The sequence below is a fragment of the Podarcis erhardii genome (assembly GCF_964252035.2).
Source record: "Podarcis erhardii genome assembly, chromosome: 6".
Classification (NCBI taxonomy): Eukaryota; Metazoa; Chordata; class Lepidosauria; order Squamata; family Lacertidae; genus Podarcis; species Podarcis erhardii.
The window spans coordinates 62,835,418-62,861,381 of NC_138510.1; the positions used below are offsets into that span (position 1 = coordinate 62,835,418).

Sequence of the window (25,964 nt, forward strand, 5' to 3'; positions counted from 1 at the left end):
AATGATGCTGTCTAAAGGAAAATAAAAAGGCAGGGTGCTTATGTTTTGTTAGAATATGCAGGATCTATTTTCTTCTTATTCGAGGGAGTTCATATTGGACTCTCCAGTCCCCTTGTAAATGTTTTGGCATCTTCTAAAGCGAAAGCATGCTGTAAGTCAGTGTTTGTTATCAGTTATTATGTATTTACATTGATCCATCTCTTTCCACAAGAAGATGTTAAACATTCATTAAATACAGTGGTACCTCGGGTTAAGAACTTAATTCGTTCCGGAAGTCCGTTCTTAACCTGAAACTGCGCTTAACCTGAGGTACCATTTTAGCTAATGGGGCCTCCCACTGCCGCCACGCTGCTGTTGCACAATTTCTGTTCTCATCCTGAAGCAAAGTTCTTAACCCAAGGTACTATTTCTGGGTTAGCGGAGTCTGTAACCTGAAGCGTCTGTAACCCGAGGTACCACTGTACAAAAAAGGCTTGCACGGCACAGGCAACACTAAATGCCTGACTTCTAGGTGAGGCCAGTTGGGCATCTGAAACATGGGTGGACTATGTGGGAAGGGGAAACTAGCAATGTTCTTCTGGATCTCAGTGATTGAGCTCTAGTGTAGCTCAGGCTGTCCTGATCCTGGATCCAAGTTGCTCAGGGCTTTGTGAATCAACACCTTGGACCTGGCCTGGTATATGCAGCCAGTTGAGATGCTTTAGCAGAGGTGTCACATGTTGTCAGCTTCCTGCGCCCATCTGCAGTTTACCCACTGCATTTTGAACCAGTTGGAGTTTTCACACTAGACCTAAGGCCAGCCTCACACAGAGCAGTAATCCAATCTCAAGGTTACCAATGTATGGACTCCAGTGGCCATGTTATTCTGATCCAGATATATCTGTAGCTGGCATACATGACAAAAATGGTGAAAGGCATTCCTAGCCACAGAGGTCACTTAGGGCTCTGATGATAAAGCAGGGTTAGGAACTAAGATAGAAAAGCTAGGAGCCAAATGACTTCTGGGACCTGGGTTGTGGGCGCCAAAACAGAATGTCTAGTTGCCACTGGGGGGGGGGCAACAATACTTTTTTTTTATTATTTTGATAAGCATGAACTACTATGCTGTCCACATAAGTGACACATAGTTAATATCACATTTTTAGCAAAAATTGTTAACACATGTTTAATTTGGTGTTGACAATAAAAATATTGGCATCATACTTCAATTTTCAAAACACTCTACTCTTTATGATTAAGCTCCTTAACATATTGTCTATCCTTAACATATACTTTGAGGCTTCAAAGTGCATACATTTCAGTAATCCTTGAGTGTCAGCCAGGCGCAAAAAATGGCACCCAGACTTTTTGAGGTGCTCGCAAGTGGAGAATCTTTAGGTGCAAAATGCTAATTTTGGCGCCCTGCTAATTTCGAACCCTGTGATAAAGATGTATCCAGCAGTATACCCAAGCTCTGCACCTTCCCCTTTAGAGAGAGTGCAACCCTGCCCAGAACAGGCAACTGGCCTATCTTCTGGACATGGAAACTACCTACCCAGAAAGCCTCCACCTTCCCAATGTTCAAACTCAAGTTTATTGCTCCTGTTCCTGGCCTCCACTGCATTGGCAGTGGTTCGGTGCTTGCACAGCCTCTTCTGATTCAGAAATTATGCAGAAATAGAGCTGATTCAGATGTTATGGAGAAACAGAGTTTTGGATTTTTTTTTGTTCACACCATAGGATGGAATAACAATTATCCATTTGTTTCCATCTCACACAACCAGTACATTTTATTTACTGGGTGGCAAAACAATTGAAACAGGAAATGACCTGAGATACGGTTTCCATGACACCCTTCAGTCGCGTTCAGTTTTCAAGAAGATGAAAGGCTAAGGAATGTCTTTTGATAGAGAGAAACTAATTGGATGGCTGAAATTGGGCAAGGTTTAATTTAAAGAAATAAAATGAAATGGAGCAAAAGTGCAACAGCTGTGTTTGTGTATATACTTATACTCCTCATTTACAACGTTCCAAAGAGAAGGTGACCTAACAGAGCCTAGAGCATGCAAAAAACAAAAACCCAATGCCTCTGAATGCACAGGACTACTTTTTTAAACAATAAAGTATATTCTGATTTAAAGTGATAACTGAAAGAGCAAACCAGCCCCTGGCCAGACAGTGATGAGGCATGACAGAGTATCATTGCATCCACAATCCTGTTGTTCATGCCCAAGGTGGCAGGCAAAATCCTGCTCTGTAGCTGGCAGAGCATTTGGGCCTGATGTTGTCAAGTGATAGGATTGGGGTCAGCTTCATATCTCTCCCCTGTTTAAGATAGGAGCGGGATCTGGGACTTAAAAGGGGGAGGGGAGGGGGACTGTCAAAGACTTTGCAAGTGTCTTCTCACTTCCCTTAAGTCCCTGAGATCAGAGACTTTGAGCTTCTGATGAATTTTATGAGCTTGTGATGTCTCCATTGGGTAACTAGGGGATTAGGTGTCTTGTCCGTCCATGGAACAAAAAGTTATTGGTACTTTGTTCAACTCTCTTGTCTTCCAAGATTTTGCAGAGGTATACAGATGCAGCTTGTCACGCTGGCCACGTGACCCGGAAGTGTCTGCGGACAGCGCTGGCTCCCGGCCTCTAGAGTGAGATGAGCGCACAACCCTAGAGTCTGGCAAGACTGGCCCGTACGGGCAGGGGTACCTTTACCTTTACCTTACTAATATTTCAGTGGCAATTATCTGGGAAGGGAAAGGTGGAGTCTCCCCTGGCAATCCACCAGCAAGTCATACACACCTTTTGGAAGGCACTAATAATAAAACAATTTGAAGGAATTAAATATTAAATCTTCAAAACTTCAAACAACCCCCCTTTTTCTATGGTGTTGCATAAAAGGACCATTTATATCCTTCCTTATATTTATATATTAAGTGAAGCTGAATAATTCTGAATTTTGTTGAGTTCTTGTTTTCTGTAATATCACCACACTGAGGCAACAAAGCAAATGCCATGTATCTTTAATTGCTTTTATCATATCTTCTAGAAGGCACAGAAGATTTACAAATCCTCCTTTAGTTGACCAGAGATTTCACTCCAACATCCTGTCAAATTATAGCAAGTTTGAAATAATATACATATGCCCCAAATATCAAATACCAACATTTTAAACTATGCTGCCATTCAGTTTTGATAGCAATGTCAAAACTACACCACAGTAGCTTACAGTACTGGGCAATAGGCCAGGCTGATACTTGCCACTAAAGCTGCCAGATGCCACTAAACGCAGGCCCTGTTAGTTTTATATTTTTAATGATAAAAATGGCACAAGCCTCAATGATTTGAGTCCAAGCTTGACACCTGCCAAGTGTAGCAACTGAGGAACAAGTCCTTTCATGTTTAACACAAAAGAGCATAAAATTCAGTTTACTCCGGTGAGCTTGAGACTCTATATTGATAAGATTAGCAGCTGTTGCATTCCCTACCCCAATTTAAACAATTGTTACTTAAACAATTCCCCCAATCAATGAATGCCCAAGTTCTTGTTGGGGCACTGGATTCCTGTAGACAATGGTAGTTTAAATTTTGTTTGGTTATGCTTTGATGGCCAACTGCAGTCTTGTCTCCTCCTGTAATTGAGTATTTCATCTGATTGCAGAAATCAAAGGAGATTTTATGTACGTTGTGTCCTGTATTGATCCTCTGAACAGCACATAAAGTGTTGTGCGCTAAGCCTTACAAGCTCAGTGGTGAGCAGCACCCAGGAAAGACTTTCAGTACTGTTATTATTATTATTTATTAAAGCTGTATACTGCCCTTCATTCGTCGATCTCAGGGTGGGCCACAGCATAAAAATACAGGATAAAAACACAAAATACATAACAACAACCCTCCCTTCCCACAAATACATTTAAAAGTGTATAGGATGTTAATCAGCCAAAGGTCTAGTTGAAGAGGAACATTTTTGCCTGGCATCTAAAGGTATATCATGAAGGCACCAGGCAAACCTCCCTGGGGAGAGCGTTCCACAAATGGAGAACCGCTGCAGAAAAGGCCCGTTCTCATGTTGCCACTCTCTGGACCTCTCGCGGAGGAGGCACACGAAGAAGGGCCTCACATGATGATCGTAGGGCTGAGTAGGTTCATATGGAAAGGAGCAGTCCTTCAGGTATTGCAGTCCTGAGCCATTTAAGGCTATGTTGGTCAAAACCAGCACTTTGAATTGGACCGAGAAACTAACTGGCACCCAGAGCATTTGGACCAGGATGTTAGAACATAATTCACTTTATGATATCCTTCTAGCAGAGTAAATGCTTTCCATTATCTAACAACATTTGCCAATCTCTTTTGATTCTGTTTTGTCTTACATAGCAGAGATACTGACATGTCACATGCCGAAAGAAAAATGTTTTTCTTCTTCTCATCTTGGTTCCATTCAACTGGGAGCTGTGGGCCTGTTTCATCTATTCATAGACTTAATGGATGAGCAACTCTAATCACAGAATTAATGCAAGAACATAAGCTTGCAATCTTGTCAGTATTTGGAATGGAGGTCATCTGAAATGATGTACCAGCATTATGCTTAGAATTTTTAAGGGCCAAATTAAGAACACTAGCTTGTTAAATGAATCTTTTGGGTGACACTCTCATATATGATTGAGCAAGAGATTCCATAACCTGCTTCTGTCAACTGTTCTAGTGGCAGTAGCACTGTTTTAAGAACTCCAGATTCTCAGAATGCAGATTAAGCATGTACATTCTGTGACTTCACTATGGCTGCATTCAAATAGCAGTTTATTCCATTTCCTTAATGCTTAATTTCTGTGTTATATTTCAGCTTTCACACAATGCAAAAACCACTTCTAGAAATCTTGCAGACTATAGTGGAAGTTTAGCTATTTTTTTCTGTCTTAATTGCTTCCGGGGGGGGGGGGGGGAGATCCATTTGCAACCGTATTAACCCAGAACATTGTGGCAGTGAAGTGACAAAAATTTGGGGAAGTATACAGGCATACATGGAGGAACTGAAGTGGAAAGTGGGTGGAACGTGGGTGGAAAGGGTGGGGGAGTAGTGACATTGTCCAATGATGTTAGTTGTGCCACATCACGCCCACTGGTGTGAATGAACTCTTAACACGACATGCTGGTATATGTCAAAAAGCCCTTATTCCATAATGCAATAGGTGTGAAAGGGACATTAGAAAATAGTATAGAAGCACTAGCGTTATAATCAGGAAAAGTAGTGCAGTAAATCCCAGGTCTGAAAGCACCCTATGTTTATTTACTTGCAATGTAATCTGCTAAGGTACCGCAAAAAGACAGATAATATGCTGACTGACTTACCTTGGTGTGAAAGCCAAACAAGCCTTGCACAGCTCATTATTTCAAGAGAAAAGAATGCCATGCCATCAGTTGGGAAGGGCAGTGTTTCCCCAGGGTTTTCCAAGAGAGCATTTTCTACATTTTTAGATTGCAGCGTTGCTCATATGATAACAATACCTGTCTGTCAATCAGCTCTGTCCTTAGCTGTGCACGTGAATCAAATCTGCTGCTGAACACAGAATGGATTTTTCTGTTGAGATAGTCTCATGTTTTTAGCGTTTTTCTAAAATACTGAATATTTTAATATCGGTTTTTGTAGTTGTAACTTGAAAGCAGATGAATGTTGTAATATAGACTCTGTTCCTGATGAAGGCCTTTGACCTCATCAGCAGGAAAGGATTTTTACACTACTCAGTAAGATGGGATGCTCACCTAAGCCTCACAAAATTATTGTGACCTTCCACAAGAACATGCACGACACCGTCTAGTACAGAGTTTCCCAGGGTTTTCCAAACTTGGGCCTCCAGCACTTTTGAACTACAGTTCCCATCATCCCTGACCACTGGTCCTGCTAGCTCGGGATGATGGGAGTTGTAGTCCAAAAACAGCTAGAGACCCAAGTTTGGGAAACCCTGGTCTAGTATGATGGTTTATTCTCGGATGCCTTCCCCAACACAGGACCATGTTTTTGCCCCAACTCTCTTTGGCATATTCTTCTCTCTGTTGCTCTCATATGCCTTCAACTTGACTGAAGATGGTGTGTACTTGCATTCAACCGGGCAAATCCCACACCAAGTGTGGCAGGTCCTGATCTGAGAGATATTGTTTGCAGATGGCACAGCCTTGACAACCCACTCAGAGGAAGCTCTACATAGGCCTGCATGGAGTTTGGCCTTACTATCAGCCTGATGAACACCAACATCCTGGGTTAGAACATTGCCAGCACTCCACACATAAGCTTTGGTGACCACATGCTTGAACTGGTAGATGATTTTGACTACTTAGGCTCTACCATAACCAGAAACCTCTCAATCAACATTGAGCTAGACAAGCATATCAGCATGGCAGCTACGGCAATGGCTTGCATCTCCAAAAGGGTATTGGAGATTGTGATGCTAATGTTCAGTACCAAGATGGTCTGTCAGGCTTGTGTGTTGCACACACTGCTTTATGGAAGTGAGTTGTGGGCAACTCACTTCCATAAAGCTAGGAGTGACGCATCCATGGCAGGTGGCCATCCAAACTCTGCTTAAAAACCTCCAAGGAAGGAGAGTCCACTATCTTTGGACGGAGTTTGTTCCACTATTGATCAGCTCTTCCTGTCAGAAAGTCAACGTAAAGATGATATAATTACTGGGTGGGGCCCTTCTCTAGAAACATGTACAGAATAATGGGTTATGGCTTTTTGCGGGGAGGCTGTTGTATGTTTAGAGAAGGACTAATAAATTAGAGGAAAGTGGGGGGAAAGAGTGCTTACTTTGAAGTGGGGATGCCATGTGAAACTTGGGGATAAAACTAAAGCTCCCAGGACAACACAAGCCTAAAAATCAATGCAAAATAGGACACCATCTGGAAATTATCCTGTACCTCATTCTTTGTATTACCAGTAAAACAAAACAAAACAAAAAACCCCAATCCCTCATAATTGCTAAACTGTCATGCAAATTAAGCCTTGGCTTTGAAAAAGATTCTAAAGGCTTTGCTCTGAATTTTCATACTTTAAAAGGAAAATACTGGGGCCCTTATTCTTCGTCTGCATGAGAGAACAGCTTGCTATATAAGACATGCAGCAACCCAGTTTGTTCGCTTTTATAGTATGAATAATGGTTTTGAATAAACAAAAATTAGATACAGACACTCTGAAGACATTTTGTAGCAGCTTATGCAACAGGTGGCTGCTGCATGGGTCACATACAGTAGCTTTGAAATTACCTTAACTTTTAGAATTATGATTGGATGCTGTATTGAACATCTGTAAATAAATGTGAGGAATTTGCTAGCATTTGCTGCTTCTTTTTTCATAATTTACTGTGAGGGTCACCACCTCATAATTAATAGCATATGTAGAATTTCCCTAATTCCTCGGTGTTGTATCCCTGGACATTTTGTTTTTATTAGATAATGTCATTATCTGCAAATTCCACTTTGTTCCAAGAAGTTCTGGACTTTTGAAACTTCAAAGCTGTCAGTAGAAAACTTCACCTTACAACTAAGATTTAGTATAAATGTAACATACAATACATTACAGATTTAATGGATAGCTAGATTATAACTCAGCAAACTTACATTTAGAAATGAACCTGAGCACATTCACTGGGAACCTAATTTCCAAGGAGATGTACTTACAGTTTCTATCTTTTTTTTCCTCATGTTGAAAAGTGAAAGAGGATTCTGCTTTGTTCTATTAAATTTCTTCAGCAGTAAACAGGAAATCAAGAAATGGTGATGGCACAGTATATACAAAGTACAGCTTTGTGGAACAGAGTCTTGCAGCTTTGACAAAATGTTATTTTGTTTTTGTTTCTTTTAGAATCGCTGTTTTTACCTCTCATTAGTGAAAGAATGGAAGCTGCATTTACTAGATTTGCAGAAACCATGTTCTCATTCACACACACACACACACACACACACACACATTTCACACAAAACAAATTCCTTCCAGTAGCACCTTAAAGACCAACTAAGTCAGTTCTTGGTATGAGCTTTCGTGTGCATGCACACTTCTTCAGATACACTGAAACAGAAGTTTCCAGACCCTTCTATATAGTGAGAAGGTGGGGAGGGGTATTACTCAGAAGGGTGGTGGGAATGGGTGATTGGCAGATAGCTGTGATGAGCCTGTTGACGACTCTTAACGACTGCAATAGGTCTTACAGGAAAAAGCAAGGGGTGAAAAGGTGAAAAATGGCTTTGTCATGTATAATGAGATAAGAATCCAAGGTCTTTGTTCAGACCAGGTTTCTCCATGGTTTTAAGTTTGGTGATAAGTTGTAATTCAGCAGCTTCTCTTTCCAGTCTATTTCTGAAATTCCTTTGTAGTAAAACAGCTACTTTGAGATCTTGTATAGAATGTCCTGGGAGATTGAAGTGTTCTCCTACTGGTTTCTCTGTCTTGTGATTCCTGATGTCCGATTTATGTCCGTTTATTCTTTGGCGTAAGGTCTGGCCTGTTTGTCCAATATAGAGAGCTGAAGGACACTGTTGGCATTTTATGGCATACACAATGTTGGACGATGAGCAATTAAATAGTCCCGAGATGGTATGTGTGATGTTGTTGGGGCCAGTAATGGTGTTGTCCGGGTGTATGTGGCAGCAAAGTTGGCATCTGGGTTTATTGCAGGCTCTGGTGCCAGTGTCCGTGTTAGGTCTGGTTGTAGTATTATTGTGGGTTAGGAGTTGTTTAAGACTGGGTGGCTGTCTGTAGGCAATGAAAGGTCTTCCTCCCAGAGCTTGAGAAAGAGAACTGTCATTGTCCAGGAGAGGTTGCAGATCTCTGATGATGGGTTGTACTGTTTTAACTTGGGAGCTGTATGTGATGACTAGAGGTGTTCTGTTATTTTCTTTTTTGGGTCTGTCTTGCAGCAAGTTCTCTCTGGGTATCAGTCTGGCTCTGTTGATCTGTTGTCTAACTTCATCTGTTGGGTATTTTAGTTCTATTTTACCCAACAGATGAAGTTAGACAACAGATCAACAGAGCCAGACTGATACCCAGAGAGAACTTGCTGCAAGACAGACCCAAAAAAGAAAATAACAGAACACCTCTAGTCATCACATACAGCTCCCAAGTTAAAACAGTACAACGCATCATCAGAGATCTGCAACCTCTCCTGGACAATGACAGTTCTCTTTCTCAAGCTCTGGGAGGAAGACCTTTCATTGCCTACAGACAGCCACCCAGTCTTAAACAACTCCTAACCCACAATAATACTACAACCAGACCTAACACGGACACTGGCACCAGAGCCTGCAATAAACCCAGATGCCAACTTTGCTGCCACATACACCCGGACAACACCATTACTGGCCCCAACAACATCACACATACCATCTCGGGACTATTTAATTGCTCATCGTCCAACATTGTGTATGCCATAAAATGCCAACAGTGTCCTTCAGCTCTCTATATTGGACAAACAGGCCAGACCTTACGCCAAAGAATAAACGGACATAAATCGGACATCAGGAATCACAAGACAGAGAAACCAGTAGGAGAACACTTCAATCTCCCAGGACATTCTATACAAGATCTCAAAGTAGCTGTTTTACTACAAAGGAATTTCAGAAATAGACTGGAAAGAGAAGCTGCTGAATTACAACTTATCACCAAACTTAAAACCATGGAGAAACCTGGTCTGAACAAAGACCTTGGATTCTTATCTCATTATACATGACAAAGCCATTTTTCACCTTTTCACCCCTTGCTTTTTCCTGTAAGACCTATTGCAGTCGTTAAGAGTCGTCAACAGGCTCATCACAGCTATCTGCCAATCACCCATTCCCACCACCCTTCTGAGTAATACCCCTCCCCACCTTCTCACTATATAGAAGGGTCTGGAAACTTCTGTTTCAGTGTATCTGAAGAAGTGTGCATGCACACGAAAGCTCATACCAAGAACTGACTTAGTTGGTCTTTAAGGTGCTACTGGAAGGAATTTGTTTTGTTTTGACTATGGCAGACCAACACGGCTACCTATCTGTAACATTTCACACAGTCATACTTCAAACATGAGTGGACCAGAATCTGTACTAACTCTTTAATATACTAAAACATACTGTATTGCTATAGAGAGAGGAACTCATTTTTTTAAAAAAATAATCTGACCAGAGTGCAGTGAAAGAGGGAAATATGATAGTATAAAAAAGAGCCTTGATCTGAAGAGAAGTGTATGTTGAAGACTCTGTTCCCTATGACTGCCCTACTTACCCCAAGGCATTTCCCTCTCTGCTGTCTGATAGCTGGGAGTTGGAAAAAGATGCCTTAATATGAACCTTCTGTGTACTGCAGCTATGATAAAATTAAGTACTCTGCCTCGTCAGATCTCTTAAAGAATAGCATAAAAGAACAAAATAAAGAATCAGAAGAGAGGTGGCAGTGGAGGAAGTTAATAGCAATTTATGACTTGAACTTTTTCCATGTGTAATGATTTTATTATGTAAATTTGTGGGAAGCAGTTTAATTCTCTCTTTAAAGTTTTTTTTTTTTTTTGAAACAGTAAATTGAAAAATGTTTGCCATTTAATGCTATCTTCCACAAATTTTCTTTATTAAAGAATAATTACTTTGGAACTGGACATACTGAGTTGATTCGCAAGACACAGTTAGCCAAACTATGGTTTGGTGAGTGTGTGACCACCTAGAGCACAGCAAAGTGAAGATTTGGCTTACTGTGTTGTCTGGGCTAGGACTAATGGTTGAATTTTCTCCTCACTAAGCACAAGCTTGTAGCCAAGTTTGTTATTTTGGTTAGTGAGATGAGAGATTAAACAAGGAGTCCCAGATTGGATGTCATGCTGAGCCAAACATCAGCTTAGATTGATTTGGCTTTGCTCTGGGAACCTACACATTTGCAAAATCTTGCTAAGCCATAGTTTGGCTTACTATGTCCTGTGAACCAGGTCCTAAAATAGGGAAATTATAATGTTTCATTGCTATAATAATCATTACCTTACTTTCTGTCATAGTGCTCACAGGAAAAAAACAATATTTACAATTGGTCTCCTCACCAGGATACTGTGCAGTTATAGATTACTGAAACATTGGCTACATTCTGACATTGTGTGCTGAAAGGAGGAGATGGAAATCAAAAGTGAAAAGTTTCCAGTGGCCATAGTTTAGTGTTGCAGTTGACCCGCTAACCTGCATTTGATCTTAACTATGATTTGTTCATAAACCATGGTTTGTAGTTAATTTCCCCCCAAACAAAACATAGTTAAGATTTAGCCATAGTCCATAGTTTGTCAGTTTCAGGTGAGACTAGAGGGGTGAAATGGAGGAAAACTATTTTTCAATCTCTCTCTCTTGCCCCTGCCCCCATACTGAGGGGCAGGAAAGTGTGTAGATGGAAGTCCTTTACTTGTTGGTAGCCATGAAACAAGACCTTATCTCTTCAAAATATATTCTACATTTTAAAATGAGGGCCTAACCAATGTACCATGTTCACTACTTGAAAGTTGCATGTCTATAAGACTTTGCTGACATTCCGCTTATAACCAGTTTTCTGAAATAAAGCTTACTCATGTTTTTAAACTGTAATAATATGAATGGAAAAAGTGGGTCACAGCATGTAGAGTATTGTGCTTGTAGGCAAGTGAATATATTGCAAGTACATGCACATGTGGCCTTAACACTGTTATACAACCGTATATGGAATGAAATTCTATTAACACTATGTGTTAATCAAGTCTTGATGCTGTTTAAGTCTAGTGTTCTGAGTATGGGATGACATCCAGTGTTGCTCTCTCACGAGAAGAACAGACTTCTCCTTGCCCAATGGGACTTTATAGCCTTTGCTTCCCACTCTCAAAATTTGCTCTGGAAAGTTTGGAGAATCTCTGGAGCAGATTGGAGGGCACAGCAGATGGATGAGGGGAGAAGCATGTTGTGTAAGTGGACATCCATGAAGTATTGATATTTGCAGTAGACTTTGTGGCTAGGATTCCATAGCCGAAAAAGTTCACCTGCAATTTTTGCTCAGTCCAGGGGTATTCTGTGCTCAGAAATCTGGACCAAAAAAACCCAAAGCGCTCTTATTTAAACAAATTGAGCATAAAATAATGGTGCCCTTTTAAAATTATTTTTATATTGTTTTGTTTTTTTCTGTTACTGCTAATGGTAAGAGATTTGATTAATCACCTGCTAAGCATTGCTCATAGAAACTGATAAGCTGAAATACAGGGCAAGAGTTTTACAAGACTAGGTAAAAACTGGTATAGATACAGTTTTTAATTTTTCATCATTAAACCCTGAAAAGTGTGTGCCAAGAAAACTACTCCCAACACTACAGCTTTAAAAGATACAGGTAGAGTTTCACTTTAAGTTACTAAGCCAATTTCTTATTGAGGATTTTTGCTGCTACACAGTGAGGCAGAAGTGAAGAGTAAGATCCATGATTCCCTACCACTTCTGGCCCTGCACTGATTGTAGTAATATAGCATATTTCAGGTATGGAAATGCTGGAGAAAGTTTGACCTGTTGCTATCTTATTTGTGTGGCCTCTGATTCCCACCTGCAAAGGATGATACAGATTTGCACATGACATGAAGTGTATGCCAACTTTATGCAAATATTTGCCCTCTTGTGAGTGGAGCAAAGGGCTCAGTCCACATACAGTGTACTGGGTCTGAGTCTTCTCAAGTATTGAGATAATTACAAGTGTTTAATTCCTATAGGTGGAATCTAATTGGTCTCCTAGTGCTTTTGCTCTAGAGAGGGCACATAATTATCTTTTTTGACACCTTTCCCCTTATTCTGGAGAGTTCCCCAACTCTTCAGTGCAGATTTTCAGGGACTACTGCAATAGGCTGCAGTAGGAATGGAAATTGTCAAAACAGTCTCCTTTCTTTTTTATGAGTGGGTCACCTCCCACTGAATACAATAGGATACAGTAAGAAAGACATTGTGGTGACTTGGTAGATCATCTAGCGATGAATTAATTCCCATATGCTTGAATTGGGGACTTCTCAGACAAGAATCTTAGCAGGTGGCCTTTAAGAATTCCCAATACCGTATTGGCCCAAATAGAAGCCACACCCGCCCCACCCAAATTCTGACCATGAAAAGTTAAAGTGTGGCTTAAATTCTCAACCTTACAAAAATTGGCTTTTGCGATATCGTTGCTGAAACAGACATATGGGTTCCTGTGGAATTTTAAGGGAACGGCTTATATTCGGGTATTGTCTTTTTTCTCCCCCTCCCCCTTTGAATTTTAAAGGTGCAGCTTATTTGTGGGTGCGGCTTATATTTGGGCCAATTTCACATTGATTCTAGTCTGTCTGTCTTTCTGTCTGTCTGTCCATCTCTATCGGCTATAGCACTGGTTTCGCCACCTGCAAACATTTCCTGAGGTCTACTTCAGCTGGTTCTGCCTCTGCCAATCAAGCAACAAACTATCTCTGTCTCTTTCCGCTAGCGTAGAGGTGGCAGTGGTGCCAAAACGTTTTTCATACTTCTTCTTCAGGGAGTAAATTGCTGTCTGTCACTAATAAGGACTTGTTTGTGGTCATGTTTCCAACCCAGTTAGATCTTGAGGTTTGTAACTGCTGTGTAAGGGCTATGGTTAGAGTTGTGGATTCCTGAGTAGTCGCAAGCAAAGCAGATCTTTTCTCCTTCACATTAAGTAACAGTGGTGAGAGTCTCTTCAGAATCTTTCAGGCATGGATTTAATGCAACTCTCACTTCTTGAAGCTTGAATACTTCATATATTTAATACATAGCCTGCATTCATATATCAAAACATCATTGTTCTGCTCTGAACATCTTCAGATGTTCCTTCTCTTTGTTTATAATAGATCTGCCCTCCCCCAGATTTCAGTTTTGGGGTTCTTTACATACATACATACATACATAATTTTATTTGTATGCTTCTTTTCCACAGTTCAAACCATGTTCAAACATGAAAAAATACATAACTGCAACTACAACATAACAAAAGTATCAGAAACAATAAGTAATTTAAAAAAAAAAAAATCGACTGAACAATTTCCACATAAATCACAAGATACAAAAAAAACCCAACAGCAGCCCCCCAAACAAGATTGCAGCCCAAGAGTCTGTTCCAGCCTCAGCTTTTGTAGCTGGAGTCAGTCAGGGCCCCACCCAACCAGACCAGGTGGAAAAAGGCTTGCAAAGCAGGGAGCAGCACTTCCAGGAATTGGTCAAGGTCTGCCACAGTTTCTTCCATTGTTCTTGTATCACAGCTTTACCAAAAAGAGCACCGTGGGCACAATTGGAACTCAATAAAAAAAAGTCTCATAAAACATTCCAGCTGTTAGGTTTCCATTAGATAAGGAATCCATTAGTGCATCTACACCAAGAAATGATGAGGAACTTAGCTTTTGAAAAACACTTATCTCAGATTCCACTGTTTCTCCGTATGTGCTTCTAAAACAGCAAGGCAGGGCCCTGTCGCTTGCAATTTAACAGAGACACAGAAAGAAAGTTGATGGGGACAAGGTTCCACCAATCTAGAAAAAAACCACAGCAAGCAAATGAGTTAAGGGGCCTTTCAGCGTAGCAGCAAGAGGGAGCTAACCAGATGTCTGGGGGCAGAGAATTCCAGTACCAAGCTAGAAAGCAATAAAGATAGGCAAGAGATGATACAAATCTGGTTTCAATTTGATTTCACTTAGCTGTTTTTCTACAGTTTGCCAAGAACAGCTTAGGATGTTACAGTACCTAGCCATTCACTTAATTTTACATTTCATTATAGCTTGAGTGTTTGGGAGGCCAGTGGACTGTCACTTTAGGGCTGAATTTACAGACATGACAGGGACCATGGGAAAAAGTGCTTGGTTGTTCCATGCATGCCCTGTCATGTCTAAATGTAGTTACGACATGATTTGCTAATTTGCATACTAGCACAGTCGTGATTGATGGCCTCGAAGGGTGCACTGCTGTCGTGCTAACTCTACATGTAATGAGCCAGCTCGGATGCTATGTGTGGAAAATGCACCTTTGGCCACTGTCACGCCTGTTTCCCTTCTTTTAGATGACTTTGTCATAAGCAGGTGTGTGAAGCACATCAGTCACATAAAATTTTCATAGCAATTCAGTGTGGAAAAGAAAAGAAAATGAATGAATGGATTATATTAATAGTGCTTAATAAGAATTAATGTTGCTACATGTTTATATAGATTATAAACTAAAATGAATTTTTTTTAGGAGATGAATCAGACTACTGGTTGATGAAAAAGCTGGTGCAATAGGGAGCAATCCTATATTCATAGGGGCAAGTTCCATTGAATTTGGCAGGGGTTCCTTCTGCATTTACATGTATCATCAGATTACTGTGACTTATAAAATTGTCTAAGAAATAGTATCTATTCTCATCCATTTTCTATGCAATTAGCTTTGAAATTAGCAAGATTATGTTGTAACTGTGTCCTTCTTACTTCAGAGATGGCCAAGAAAAGAGAGGCTTGCATATAACCTTAAGTAAAGTGAAAACTATTTTGAAAGGGAGACCGACATTTTAGCATTGCAATTTCAAAAACCTGACTAATAAATATTTTATGCGAAGTGAACCATCCTCAAAAATTAAATATGAATGAGTTTAAGGAAACCTTCCTCTTCTATAGTAGAATGGAAATTCTGTAATTTCAGGAATCAATGTATGCTGCGGATTCAAGTTTCTTTCAAATTAATAAGACATTGCACCCATGATTGGCATAGGGGTATCCTAAATAATGAAAATAATATATAAATATGATGTTTGGAAGGAAATTGCATTATAGTGTTTACTTTGAATAAACAGGTATGCTTTTCCTAAGGACATATAAATCTTTTTTTTGTTGCAATTCATCAGACAGGCGAAGTGACAAGTGATTTATACACCCACCCCAATCTGTAATAGAAATTGTTTTAATTGTAGCAATTTGTCAAAAGCAGTAGTTCTTGCGTAATTTAGGGTAGCTGACTGAGAGAAAGCAGTTGGATATAATTGATAATTACTGGTAAATAGTCCCAGCATTTCACTTCCTAATTTATAAGTTTAAAAATATATCTACTGGCCTTAAATTTACGGCATGTAGTGCCTTGAAAGAAAACATAATGAAAATGATCTATAGGTGGTACATGACCCCAGTCAAGCTTGCAAAGATATATCATTTGCCCAATAACAAATGCTGGAAATGTAACGAATGTGAAGGAACTTTCTACCACCTTTGGTGGACCTGCCCAAAGATTAAGGCCTACTGGGAAATGATCTATAATGAAATTAAGAAAATCCTTAAGTGGACATTTGCAAAGAAACCGGAGGCTTTTCTCTTGGGTATGGTCGGCCAATTGGTACCAAAGAAAGATAGGACTTTTTTCATGTATGCAACTACAGCAGCAAGAATTCTCTTGGCAAAGTATTGGAAGATGCAAGAATTACCTACTCTGGAAGAATGACAGACGAAGGTGACTGAATATATGGGACTGGAAGAGATGACCAGCAGAATCCGTGATCAGAGGAGAGAGACAGTGGAAGAGGACTGGAAAAAATTTAAAATATATCTCAAGAACTGCTGTAAAATTTCAGACTGATAAAATGTCAAGGGGTAAGAAACAGAGAATTATAGCTGTAAATGTTTAAGTTAAGAGAACCTGAGGGAAGTTAAATATAGAAATGGAATGAAGGATTGCTAAAAAATTGGAAACAAGGGTGCAGTGAAGGGGAGGTATGGGGAAGTCATGTGTTGTTTGTGAATGTTTTTATTTGTGTGTTTTTTGTTTATGAAAATTAATAAAAATTATTTAAAAATAAAAATAAAAATATATCTACTCACCAGCGTTGCAGGTTTCATACAGTCTGCAAATCTGGGTCAGGAATGTTTTCTTTTTCTTTTTAAAACCTTAAATAAAATACCCTTTCAAGCCCATACCACTTTCCTTTGCAAGTGAGCAATTAGGATGTAATGCTGAACATGCTTACCTGGGAGCGTGTCCCGTTAAACTCAGTGCAGCTTACTACTGAGTAGACATATGTAGCACTGCAGTGTTAGTGGAGCAGGCAAGGAAATGGGACACTCCCCTCCCCCCCACCTGAGGATGTGGTTTTTCATTTCTTCAGTTTGTATCCTTGAGTGTTGCAGCAGTTAATACCTCCAGACCTAACAGTAATAGTTCTTGTTGGAGGAGGCGGTGTGGGGAGTATTGCTGTAAAGTAGACTTGATTTCTGCTTTTCAGTGATTCAGTATAAGCAATAGAATAATTAGGATGACCCGTTAAATAAACTGTTCTTGACGTAAAGCTGGCGATAGATGGCTTTCAGTACTAAACCACAGGAATTTTGACCACATGCTAAAGATTTGTGTATGGTTTTGTTAAAAAGCAGGAGACAAACCCTCCCAATGGCTACATGGCGATATTACTTGTGTGGAAAGTGGCAATTTTATCTTGTGGGTGGCTGGTTTTTAAGCTTAGGATAACATTCCGGGTATCTCTAGTCTGAAACTTGTGCCATAATAAACTTGTTAGTCTTGTTTTGTTGCAACAGCTTACTACACTGTTACCCCACTGAATATTATAAATTCTTCTTTATGAAGCTGAATTCCAAACATTTTAAACTTTTTCACTTCTAGGCATTTCCCCCTGTTCTGTTTGTGCCACCATAAATTTGTTAATATCAAGACTCCAAAGGTGGTGAGAGCTTTTTTTAAAAAAAAAGAAAATAATGAGGTGTTTTTTTTCAAAGGTGTGCAATAGAAACTACTCCAGGTTGACTCTGAGGTGTCTATATAGCTATTGCCAATATTGTAAATCTGCGGTGTCATTTTTCGTATGTGGAAATACATTTAGATAAGTTCAGAGACTAATACCTTGTGCCTAGGCTGCTTCTTGGGCCATATACATCTATATAAGCAGCCTATAAGGTACTCCTTGTTAGCTTGGGTTATTGCAAAACAGATAGTGCTGAAGTTTAAAAGTGTATAACTTTGAATCCAAAGTTAGCATTCGTTTGTTCATTTTGTGAATTCTTTATATTTTAACCTTTGATTTTCAGCAATGTTTTGTTTATATTTTCTTTTCTTAGCATGCCACCTTTAGCAATGTTCACTTAAATATTGAATGAATGTTCTTTGTCGTCCTTCAGTAACTTATTTTCAGGGTGATTCACTTTTATTTATGTAAACAATGACAACACAAGAACTTTAATGTACTCATGCACTGCACTCCCAGCATGTGAAAACTGTATATTTCCAGCTTTGCCTGTACTGATCAGATTTATAGTGCACACAGCATTGCATGTATTGGACCTTTTTTTTCTTGTGGAGTATGAAATTACACAGGCTTATCCCATGCCATTAGAGCTGTGAGTGTGCAGCCTGTCTTGTGATTGATAGATCTGTAAAGTAGAGAAACACAGCGCCAAGAATGAAACGAAACTCTCTCGACATGAACATAATCCTTCTGAGGCCAACATTCCTCTTAGATTCTGATAGGGTTTTCCTGTTTTCTGTCTTTTAATAAATATCCATGAAGAACAAAACAGAAGTCCCCAATTGTATTAGAATGGTTTCTCATATGATGAAGCAGCAACTCCTGGCTCATATTTTGGGAACTGAGAAAGGAAAAGTGAGTTAACTGGCAAGTCAACTTACTCAGCTAGTGCAAAGCAAGACATTGGTGACCAGGAGTTACAGCTTCATGATCGTGGAGATGGAATACTTCAATTTTATACCTGTGTTGGTTTCTGCAAAAATTGTACAGGTGATGGCATCTGCATTTTGCAGCTGTTTCAAGTATGTGACCCCATAGCAACTGCTAGTACTGTATGTAACTGAGTCTCTTCCTTCCTTGGTTTGCCTCAGTAGCAACAGCCTTTCAGGTGGCTGAGCAGCAAAGGTAGCCTCCGTTTGTGCTCATTGTTAGTGCCATAACGACTAGAAACAAACACATTACCGTATTGGCCTGAATACAAGCCTCACCTGAATTTAGGCATCACCTTTAAAATTTGGTGCCTTGGGGGAGGCTTGGGAGCCACAGACGTGACGGGCGCCGTTGCCCTGTGCTCCTGACGGCCAATATATTCAGGCCAATATGGTATTTAAAGACAGAGCCACAGGATGGGAAGCCTCACTTCCATTGGTGGCTGCTGCTTGCCTTCTTAATTTACCCGAAATGCCCCAGCCTATAGATCTATGAAACATCAACTGGGCACTGGGACTGGGCCTGACAAAAGAGAAAAGAACCAAACTTGGCTTTAGATTGTGATCTAGGAGGAGAGAGCTTAACCAAGTCTGAGCTTGGGCAATATACTAAGCTTAGCTGCCACTCTACATTGACCTGAAAGTACTAGGGAAGATCAACACGGCTGCACTCTCCTCCTGGGCACCCAACGTGCTAATGACAAGCCATGATTTGACTTAACACTACATGGGAACCTGGCCATTGCATTCTACTTAGAATATTTATATGTATTTGTTAATTTGTACTTTGTGCTAATTTGTTATACAGTCATACTTCTTGTTACGTTTGCTTCAGATTAAGTCTTTTCGGGTTGCATCCCACGGCGACCCGGAAGTACTGGAAAGGGTTACTTCCAGGTTTCGCCGCTCGTGCATGCGCAGACGTACAAAATGACGTTACGCGTATGCACAGAAGTGGCGAATCGCGAGCCATGCGTGCGCAGATGCGGGTTGCATTCCTTTAGGTTGCGAACGGGGCTCCAGAATGGATCCTGTTCGCAACCAGAGGTACCACTGTAAATTTCAGAATTGCTTTTGTACTGGAAATGCTCCTCTATCTTTTACAATTGGACACTATACCATTTGATAATGGCATTTTTGGACTCTTGAGTGTGGCTCTCCCCTTCTCCCCCCCCCCACCCCATTATGTCATTCTGTTCTTGACCTCTATTGAGAATATAGGAATCCACTGGATAATTATCTACTATTATTGTAGATTATAGTAAATATATTTCCCTTGTCCCCTACTCCCAGGCTCAAGATGAAGAAAATTAATAGTGTATGGAGGTTTATTTCCACCATCTGCTTTATATTCTGAGGTTGCATAACATCAATTTTAGTTTTCTGTAAGATTGCCATGCGCATTGTCATGAGTATAATGTTAGTCAAATTACATAGACTAAATGCTGAATCGTTTTAACATGTGGAACTAATTTTTTTCCTTCCCCCCTCCCCTTCTTTGGCTTCAAAAAAAGTATCTTGATGACATTTTTGGTAGTTTTCCAGCTCTTCTTTACTCAAGGTAAATAGGGGTTTCAAAGAGGTTATGTCTAGAAATACAGTGTCCCAGTTGGGGCTTCAAGCTTTCCCCCCTACGTTTTTAATGGTCTCCATTTGGATGTCTTCAAGTAACTGAGCATAGCTTTGAGCAATTACACTATCCCATTGACATCTATAAATAAAATAAAGCAGAGTGCAGAGAGCCTCTGCCATCTCAGGTTCTTTCAGAAATAGAGCCTAGTGGAACAGCCTCTTACATTGGTATAATCTGTTGTGGTAATAATAACTTGCTATTCACCCTTTTGGGATGTTTGGGCAAGGGTTTGATTGGCATAAGTCACTGCGAAAAGGAAGTGAAGGACTGATGTAATAAAGGTAGTAAGAATTGGAGAAACTTTCCCTAAGTCTCCTTTTCGTCCATTTTGGTTTTGTTTTGTTTCTAAGATTCTCCCCCAAATGCTAATTCCAGCTAAGGGTTTGAAAATCTGTTTAATGAAGATGCTAGGTTAAATATGCTGGCTTGTATGAGATACAGGTATATAGGCTTTCTTAAGCAGTGCTGCAGTGTGCCAGCCATGCTGCCTCTCCAGGATTCCTCTTCACCTAGTTAAGATGCTCCCTGTCTTTTGTCCTCCCTCCTCTGTTCCTTAGCAAACTCCGGCCCCCATCAAAAGACAGAAAGCAAGTCATACAGGTGGATGTGGAAATAAGGGTTCTAACTAGCACATTTATTTGCTCAGTGCTACCTGTCTCTTTTTTTTACAGTCAACCAAAACTAAAACCAGTCAACAAAACAACAGTTTGATCAAATATAACAATTCAGAGCAGCAAAAGCAAGCATCAAAACTAATTGGACCAAAACCAAAGAGAATACAACAGTCTTCAGTTGGTGCCCAAGTTATATAGGTGCCAAGAAGGACCTCTCTAGGGAGCACGAGCCTTAGTTACAGTACTGGCACAGAAAAGGACTTATCTCCACTTCCTATATTCAAGGGATAAGGCAGAAAAGGAATGGTATGAGTGGTCAGACTTTGCTCGTTTCAACTGTAGTTGGGAGGGGAAGTGTTTTGCCCCGTATTGGGAAATTGTTTCTGCTTCAGGGCTAGCTGTGTGTATGTTTGTGTACTTTCTTTAGTTTTGTAAAATGTCATAGGAAAGGGTTGACTCCTCCCCACCCCCAGCTTTGCTGCTACAGTGCAAATTATAGCATCACTGAGGCTGCTTTTAAGTAAAAATAAATAAATGTTAGATCTGGTCACATGTAGTTTGGCCATGAGCCTAGTCAGGCTAGAGCTGCTGTTCCTCTTTTCCTCCCATCCCCACAAATGGCGATCTAGAATCAGCACAGATGCATGGAGCAGTATGCACTCTCAGATTTATTTAGTTATAAAAATTGTATACAGCTTAATGTAATGAACATCTCCAAGTGGTTTAGATAGAAGTAATTAAAGCAGAACACCATTTAATAAAACTGAGCATTAAAAATTCATTACTTTTAAAATATTAAAAAGAGCCTATAATTAGAAAGTAGGAGTTGGTAAGAGTCTAGGCAAACTTGCATAAACCTAAGTTTTTGAGAGTTGTTTTAAGATGACCACTTCATGACTGAGGGTTGGTATTCCAGAGACTGGATGCCATCACTGAGAGAGCCCACTTTTGCAGTGTCCCCAAGGGACAGTCTGCTGGTTGTGAAATGACCAGTAGGTCATCCATAAGAAAATCTTACAGGTGAGCTTGGTCTGTATCAGGGGACATAGTTCTGTTAGATGTCCTTGTCCCAAGTTGTTTACAGCTTTAAAAGTCAACCACAAACTAATAGACCATGTACTATGTTACTAGGCTGGTTTACATTTTGATAAAGCATATGGTACAATTAGTTATAATATTAAGAGTTCACAATTTGCTGCTCATGGTGAGAGCCTGGATGGGTTCGAGAGTGGCAGTGAAGGTGCTCAAAAGACAGAATGAGAGTCTGTTAGCACAGAGTGGGGCCCTCTCTCTGATTGAGGGAGGGGGAAGTGAGTGGGTTGCATTGCACGAAGTAAGAAATGGTGTGGGAACTATTGATAAGACCATTTGTTTTTCCAGTGAATTGAATGTCCTGTTTTCTTCATCCACGTATTTTGTTAAATCGGAATTTCTAATTGTTGTAGTTTAGGTTTTTTTGCTGTATAATGGAGCTGTTTATTTGTTTGATGTTTATTGGACATACTTTGATGGATTTTGCAATTTCTGTTTATTGCTTTCCCCGTGTATATTATTATTTTACTTCATTGTTCCCCACTCTGGAATCGACAATATTCAATGAAGAGTGTATTATAAGTACTTCAGATAAATGTATAAATAAACCCAGCAGTTTTGTATATGCCATTCATGTTTAAACACGAATCAATGATGGTAATTTGTCAGATATTCCACATACAGTATAGATAAATTCGCGTATGCCACATTTTCACAGTGTGTGATGCAAAGTGCATGTAGAACTGCACTGCATTATCCATATCAAAGGGCCCAACTACATATAACTCCAATCATGCTACTTGCAATCACACAATTTTTCCTTCATTTAATTACAGGAACCATGGGGAGAAAAGATAGAACATTTCAATGATCACAGTATTCATATGCTGCTGTTAGGTAGCAAAAATTAAGATTTGAAGCAAACATTTTCATAGTGGAAATTTTTATACTTTTTTTTTTGACTCACACTCTCACTTGAAAACATAAGCTAAGTAACCAAACAAGTGATTATCGGTATTCTTTTTTCCTAACATTATTTTTAAAGCTTCTTCATAGATCTGTAAAAGCTCAGGTTAAGGGCTAGCTTCGTATTATGGCTAGAAACCTCAATGTTAGCTAAGAGGCTATTTCTTTGTTTCCTTTGATGTCCAGATATTCAGCAATTTGTGAGTGGAAAAGAAAATGCAGTTCATTTTGCATCAAAATGACACCTTTAATGTATTTTCTTCTGATGTTAAATTAGCCTCTCTAAATTGGGTGGGGTGGGAAAGGTTTGTTTGTAGTCTTAGAAACTGATCAGAGCTTTTAATAAAGGGGATAGAATGAGAGGAAGTTTCAGTGTTGGGCTTTTTCATAATAGTTGTATCTTTCCTTTTTAATCCTTTTAGGCTCACTGGGACTTGTAAACTCAGAAGATTTACTGCCGCCCTCTCCAGGGGTGGCCTTAGCATTAAGAGTTCAAATTTCATAAATTCCTGAAGTCCCCAAGAGGGAAAGGAATAAGGGAAAGTGACAGTCATAAGCTCAGTGGAACAAAACGTAAGATTATTCCACAGTGTTTTCTGTGACCAAGGATATGTCTTCCCTGAATGATGGCAAGAGGAGTGCTGAGGATAGAATTTGACCTGCCAAACTGCTGCTTATATCTTTATTTGCTTAGATGCTACATCTAGTTCAGATAAGGTACTTGCATCCTTAGCTGTGAATCGCCTTTTTTGCTACAGCTCTGTGATTTTTGGATGGAGGGTGGTACAGTGGTACCTCGGGTTAAGAACTTAATTCGTTCTGGAGGTCCGTTCTTAACCTGAAACTGTTCTTAACCTGAGATACCACTTTAGCTAATGGAGCCTCCCGCTGTCGCCATGGCACTGCTGTACGATTTCTCTTTTCATCCTGAAGCAAAGTTCTTAACCCGAGGTACTGTTTCTGGGTTAGTGGAGTCTATAACCTGAAGTGTCTGTAACCTGAAGCGTCTGTAACCTGAGGTATCACTGTATATAAATTGAATAAGCTAATAAACTAAAACTCTGTAAAGCACTGCACACAAAGTGTGGCACTCAAAGAACTAAACCGGACAACAAAATTAATATGATGAAGTGTTTTGAATCTGTTGTTGCTCGATGTAGTCAACAATACATTTTATCTTTTAGAATAAGGTGCTTGGAATGCAATTTAATCTTAATATTAACACATATGGCACACTTAGGATCAAATTACTGCAGTTCTTTGGCAGTGGGTTACACTCCCACCTTAGTTAAATGTACTGTACTTGATTTGTTCCTTTTCCATTTGCCCCCCAAAAATGCTCTTTACCATTTGTCTTTGGTCCCATATATCTTTAAAATAACTCATTGTCGGCTTTGCCTGTATGCCTATGATTGAAATGCATTTTTTAAGTAGTTGAGCTTAATCGTGATTTAAACTATTGATTTAATATGAGTTTCCTAATTTGTAACATTTATTTCCTGAACAAAAGAGTGGATATTATACAGTTGTGATTACAGTTAATACAGATTGGTCTGCAAGTAAATGAAGCTTTTATGATACAAGAAGCATTATCTAAAACAGGGGTCAGCAACCTAAAGACCATAGGCCGGAAGTGGCGCTTGGAGGTCATTTGACCAGCCCATGAGCTGCCCCGCTCTCGCATGCGCTGTGCTAAGCCAGCGCGGCACGGGAACCTTCTTCCGCAGCGCCGGAAATCACATCTGCACACGTGCAGATGCTGGAAATTGTGGGCACACGCGCTCATGCACATGCACAATCCAGCCCACGGACAGATCTCTGCGGGACCGATCCGGCCCAGGCAAGATAAACCTTGCCAACCCCTGATCCAAAAACTCTGACCAGGAAGCACAGATGTATTTTTGTGCCACATAATTATAGCTGCTTAGAGCAGAGATGAGGAGCCTATAGCCCTCCATTTGGTGCTGGACTCCAGCTTCCTTAACCACTGACAATTGGCAATGCTGTCTGGGGTTGATGGGAGTTGGAGTCCAAGGGCATCTGGAGGACCACAGGTCCCCCACCCCTAGCTTGCCAGCTACAGAAGGAGGTGGGAGCATTGTAAAATGAAAGTAATTCAGATTGGGTTTTCTCTGTATGCATTCTCTTATCACTTATGTGAAGACAAGAGCCACACTCTTGATTAAGCATGCTATATGGTAGCTCTTTGAATAACTGTGTTTCTACATGACATGAAAAATAAGTATTCATGCTATTTTGTTGGTAGTTTTGAATATTCATAATTTGGCAGAATAATAAATGGTACATATAGGTATTTAGTTACATGATATAGGCATATTAACAATATAAATTTATGAGCCTATAGAATAAAATAAAATTCTAAGTTTAGAAAGTGTAGAAAATAATTGGGGGAAAACGATCGTAACCTTTTTTCCGTGGAAGTAATCTTTTTTTCTTTTAAAATACATATGTATTATGTAAAGCAGTCGTGATGCAAATGTAGTTACTTTGCCTATACTTCTCTACTGATAAGAATAATAAATTTCTGTTTTGGCTTTGTACACAACTCTTTGCTAATTTGACCAATCTCTGTATACAGATGTCTGCAGAGGGAGAAAAAAATGCTCCTTTGCACTCTAAACCATTTCCTCCAAACAGACTTCAAAGGGGCTCCTTGTAACTCCCAATTAGCTGATCAGCTGTTACAACAACCTCCTTTGGAGCTGGCAGTGTCAGCCAGCTGATTGGTGCAGTAAATGTATTTTATGAAGAGGTTGCTGTAACCATCAATCAGCAGATTGGCAGTTTTGGCAACCTCCCTTAAACATCTAAACTGCTTAGAGCCTATTTTGGCATTAAGTGGAGGAACAACAACAACAACAACAACAACAACAACAACAGGTGATTGACAGATAGGCATTCCTGCTCACCTGTCAATGTTTGCCTGCAGCTTCAGTTCTCCACCATCAGCCCAAAAGTAGGAAAGATAGATGGTTCTCAGGAGATGTTTGGCTTGTTACATGCATCCACTGAGTCCAAGATCCCCCTTCCTATTACTTTGGGAACAGC

At 40.0% G+C, this 25,964-nt stretch overlaps 1 protein-coding gene across 1 annotated transcript in view; it reads left to right on the top strand.

The window, feature by feature from the left end:
* The window catches only part of CACHD1 (cache domain containing 1), a 123,882-nt gene that overhangs the window by 17,414 nt on the left and 80,504 nt on the right, over positions 1-25,964 (top strand). The gene's annotated exons all lie outside the window — the stretch shown is intronic.